At 36.7% G+C, this 5,565-nt stretch overlaps 1 non-coding gene across 1 annotated transcript; it reads left to right on the top strand.

The window, feature by feature from the left end:
• Positions 1-194: 194 nt before the first annotated feature.
• Trnal-caa lies at positions 195-277 on the top strand. The gene has a single exon. It is a non-coding gene; the product is annotated as a tRNA-Leu (tRNA).
• Positions 278-5,565: the final 5,288 nt, after the last annotated feature.

Genomic DNA, 5,565 nt, shown 5'->3' with positions numbered 1-5,565 from the left:
GCATCTGTTCAGCTTCTAAATTATGCGGTAATTTACATATTTCTTTGTCTACACCTCTTGAATCAAGGAGATCAGCTAATTTATTCATTCTGCATTTAAGAGTAACTATCGATTATTGTAGAATATTTAGTTTTGATTTGAAAGACATATAAAATTTGACTAATTCCGTGTTGCCTATAGCATTAAAACTTAATGCCCCTGTGGTGGAATGGTAGACACGGCAGACTCAAAATCTGTTGCTTGCAAAAGCATGCTGGTTCAAGTCCGGCCAGGGGCACGTTAAATATTGGAAAGTATATATATGTTACATAAATTTTTTAATCGTTTATTTTCTATTTTTTCTTCTATAAATGTTATTCAAAAGGTAAAGAAAGATGAAAATGGGATATGTTATGTAACGGGCCTCAGGCGCTATATATCAGTATTGCTTGATTTGATTATTATCGTTTTGTTCTTGCAGTTTTGCAGCCAAGCCTTAAATCAGCTCTTTATGAACTCAGAGGATAGCAAAATATTAAGTCAAATTGCTGCAAAATCCCCAATGCAAGCACCACTGTCTGCGGAAGAAAAGACAACGCAGAGTAGACTTATAAAATTACTAATCCTAAATCAAATAGTCCAGTTTATTATGCTCTTTTGCTATGTTACATATATGTGGGTAAAGTTTGCTACTACACCTGGAAAACTATTATTTGGGCTCAGAGTTGTGGATGCACAAACCTTCAGAAAAATGACTTTAAGGCAAGCAACTAAGAGATTTTTTTCCTTTATATTGTCAGTTGCACCATTATTCTTGGGCTTGTTATGGTCAAATTTCAACAAACGCTGTCAAACTTGGCACGATAAGATCGCAGGCACAGTGGTTGTCACGAGTAAAAGCCTTAGAAGGCAGAGCTAAAAACTACTTGACACCCTTCGCCAGCCCCTTTATCATGATACTGAAGGTGTTCATTTATCTTCAATCTGTGCAGATTAAACAGCAAGAAAACAACGTAGTTGGCGTCTTATTTTTAATTTTTTGCACTATGTGCACCTTATGTCTTCACAACATTTCTGGGTTTTTACCTATATAAGCTGAAACGCGCTTATAAGTCATTTAAGACAGTATAGTACGCCAATTTGCAGGATTAGAGAGTGACAACTAGCTAACGCGGGGTTTCTTTTGCCTTTTTTTCTGCTTAGTAAATTTCTTAAACATTTAAACTAAGGTGAGTTGCGTTTAAAAGCAGCTAAATTGCAGTGTTTAAGATTTAAAAAACGCCAAATACTGAAAATAGACAATGACTAGGGCTTCTTTTGCCTTTTTTTTCATTTGGTAAATTTCTTAATGTTTGTAGCTAAACGACAACCGTCATCCCTGTAAAGATCAAGTATCCCGCTACTTGTTAGCGGGACCTAGAGATACCGCGAATGAATCGCGGTATGACGGTTCACGGTGGCATGACGGTTAAGTAATTCGTCATCCCGCTACTTGTTAGCGGGATCTCTTGTTAGCGGATGAGATACCGCGAATGAATCGCGGTATGACGGTCTGCGGCGGTATGATGGTCTGCGGCGGTATGACGTAGAGCTCGCGTCAGCTACTTTCATGACACCATTTGCTGTCTTTAAAAATGAATGTTCTTACAATTGTGCGTCATGCGCTTTATTAAATATTTTACTTAAAAATCTAATTTCTTATTATACAAGAGATAAGCAATTCATTGATGATGAAAAATTACAAAAAGGGGCATAGAAAGCGCCTAAGGGAGAAAATTATTTTAGATAATGGACAATCATTACTTGATTATGAGGTTTTAGAGCACATTTTATATTCAGCATACAGTAGAATTGATGTAAAGCCGATAGCAAAGAGTTTGATAGAAAATTTTGGCAGTTTGAATAAAGTTTTTAATGCTGACCTGGAAGCGCTGCAAAACGTTGATGGTGTCAGCAATGCAGCGATATCTGCCATCTTTTGTGTAAAACAAGCCTTTGTTCGTTCTGCAAGAGAAGAAATAAAAGACCTGCCTATAATCGATAACTGGGAAAAATTGCTTGATTATTTAAGAATAAGTATAGGAAGCCTCAATAAGGAAAATTTTCGCGTCATCTATATGAATAAAAAGTATCGTCTAATAGCGGAAGACCTGCAAAATATTGGTACAGTAGATCAAACTCCTCTTTATGTCAGAGAGATCATCAAGCGCGCACTTTTGATTGGTTCAACATCCATTGTAATATCTCACAATCATCCAAGCAGAGATACACAACCTTCAAATAGCGATATATCTCTCACTAGACAACTAGCAGAAGCTTGCCAAAGTATAGGAATAGAATTAATAGATCACATTATTATTACATTCAGTAGCTATTTTAGTTTCAAGGAAAATAGGTTGTTGTGAAAGCCTTTATAGCTACAGTAACTTAGATTTACCGACAATCGTCATTCCGCTACGTGTTAGCGGCTAAGAGATACCGTGAATGAATTGCGGTATGACGTAGATTGCTGTCATCTCGCTGCTTGTTAGCGGCTGAGATACCGCCGCGGTATAGTAACTCGTCATCCCGCTACGTGTTAGCGGCGCGGTGGTATGACGGTAAGATTTATTGTGGCATGATGGTGTAGTATAATGTTGATAAACCTCAGTTACTTTAGCTATAAACGATTAAGATGAAGTTATCATATATCTATATACTTACAAATAAAGCTAATAGCACATTATATATTGGTGTAACTGCAAATTTGATCAAGAGGATTTGGGAACACAAAAACAAAATTGTTTCAGGTTTTACATCAAGATATAATGTAAATAAACTTGTATATTTTGAAGAGTTTGAAGATATAAGTTTAGCTATTGCAAGAGAAAGGCGCCTGAAAGAATGGCCAAGGCAGTGGAAAATTAATTTGATCAATCAAAAGAATCCTAGCTGGGTTGACTTATATTACTTAGCTTTAAGATAGCTATGCTGAGATCCCGCTAACACGTAGCGGGATGACGAGAAAGGAGTGGCGGGATGACGGTTCGTGGTGGTATGACGTAGTAGCTATTTCTTGCAATCAAGTTTCATCAAAAGTCAGATTGCAGAGTTAAATCTTCCACCCAAATGACCATGAACTCTACCTGCTTGTTTGGATATATTTCTTGTACTAAGGTTTTATAGGTCAGCATTTGCTTTTTTATTTCATTTAATAAGGAAACAGAAACGTTACGGTGTGATTTGTAGTCAATTATGATTGCTTTATCTTGCGTTATGCATAGCCTATCTAGTCGTACTAATACTGGTTCGCCATCGATTATTCCACTCAGTGTAATCTCTGACTTGCCTTCTAAGTCAAACAAATAGCCATATTTTTCATTAAAGGCCAATATTTTACTATAAATTTCATCCTTATCTTCACTGATGTTGATGTTATCAAGGTATTTTCTGACCCAATTTTTTCTCCTTTCTTTTTCTATCTTGGGCATATACTGTAATATGCTGTGAATAATCAGGCCTCTTGCATAACCATCTGTCATCCAAGTAGCTGACACTGGGATCCATTCTGCTCCTTCTTTTTCACTGGATTCCAGCGTCACGCGCTGGGATGACACCGAAGAGTGGGCTAAAGCTGGTGGAAGGGAAATGACCGGAACGTCAAAGTAATCACGTTTTTTATAAATGTAAGGGTAGTTTGCATTCACGCATAATACTTCAACTTTTTCTTTAAATATTGGCCGTAAACCCCTTTGTTTCTTTTCATATGGTTCTCCATACTTAGTGATTAGATCATACCAAGAGCCCTTTTGCACTGGCTCTTTACTTAAGATGTATAACTCATCTTCAGCACGCGTGAGTGCTACGTATAATAAACGCAAATATTCATTATAATCCTCTAGTTTTTTCTCTCTTTTTACTTGATCGCAATAAGCGTTGTTGTTTTTTCCACACCAAAATGGTGCTTCCGTTCCATCAAAGATAATGCTTTCACTGTTTCTTGGCACTGTGTTTGTATCAACCAAAAATACTATGGGAGCTTGCAGACCTTTTGATTTGTGAATTGTCATTATTCGCACAGCATTGCGTTCTGATTGCATATCATTCTTAATCTCCGGATTATTCTCCTTGATCCATTGAACAAACGCTTGAAGAGATGGGTTTTCAAATTGCAACACGAGGTTCATAAATTCGTCTAGAACCTCGAAGCACTCAAGACCTAGCCTTGCAGCAAATTTCTTCTTACCTGTGCGCAGTATATGCGTGAATAATGCGAGAGGGGATTCTGTGCGAGATAAGTTAATGAGATAGTTTAATTCACTATAGATAACCACAGAATAATCCTGAATTCTTTCCCATAGTGAATGCTCTTTACGGTCGTATGCAATGTTAAATAAATCATCCTCGGTGAAATTAAATAGCGGTGATTTTAAAGCATTTGCAAGAGCTAAATCATTTGCCTGGAGGAGTAAAAATTCGGCCAAAGCTATTAAGTCCTGCACGGCTATATAGTCCATAATTCTAAAATAATCTCGGCCTACAACTGGCACATTTGCTTTTTTAAGTTCGCTTATTATGTAATCAACTAACACGTTTCGTTGTCGCACCAAAATCATAATGTCTCTTGGCTCTATATGGCGATCTTTAGCGACTAAAATCCGCCCTTCGTTTAACCAATTGTGAATTCTGTTAGCTATTGTTTGAGCAAGTAATCGATCTGCTATTGTATAACCTTCCTTGCATGTCAGAGGAATTTGTAAAGCTCGCTGTTCTTTCTCTTTGCGCCTTGGTAACGCTGGCCAAATTTCAATATATCCTTGGTCATTTTCTCTATGTGGAACATGTTTTATTTCATTATCATTAAAAGATATTTCTGCGCGGAAGTTATTAAATATTCTATCTACAAGCATCAAAACTTCTGGAGTTGAGCGAAATGACTTTTCAAGTTGGCATGATATCCAATCTCTACCACCAGTTTTCGTATGAAAGTATTGTTGCATATAGTTGAATAGATGGGGATTTGCTCCTTGAAATCTGTATATGGATTGTTTTACGTCACCAACTACAAATAAGGTTCGCTTTTCATCATTACCGGCAAAAAATTCATCGCAGAGATTTGTTATAATTTTCCACTGGCTGATGCTATTGTCTTGTGCCTCGTCAACAAGGATGTGATCTATTTTTTGATCTAAGTTAAACAATACCCAATCTTTATGATCTGGGTCGCTGAGAAGATTTGTTGCTAAGTCAATTATATCATTGTAGTCAAGCAGTGCATTTTTTGATTTTTCACTATTATATAAATCAACATATACTTTAAATACACCAAGTAAGCTACTGGTTCTCTTGAATATTTGATAAGAGTTCATGTCTCTTATATGGGTAAATACTACATTCTGAACGCTCTCTATTATTTGCTCTGCATCTTTGAATTTCTCCAAAATACTTTTTGTTGCAATGGATGATATGCTCTTTTTTTCGTGCGATTCTGATTTTAGAAATACCTTGGCTAGGTTTTCTATTTTGGTGTCATTCCACTTTATTCCGGTGTCATCCGAGTAGCTGACACTGGTTCTTTTTTTCTGGATTCCAGTGTCAAGCACTGGA

Source organism: Drosophila ananassae (genome assembly GCF_017639315.1).
Source record: "Drosophila ananassae strain 14024-0371.13 chromosome 4 unlocalized genomic scaffold, ASM1763931v2 tig00000066, whole genome shotgun sequence".
Classification (NCBI taxonomy): domain Eukaryota; kingdom Metazoa; phylum Arthropoda; class Insecta; order Diptera; family Drosophilidae; genus Drosophila; species Drosophila ananassae.
The sequence above is the reverse complement of the archived record's forward strand: the minus strand, read 5'-3'. Positions and strand labels throughout refer to the sequence as shown.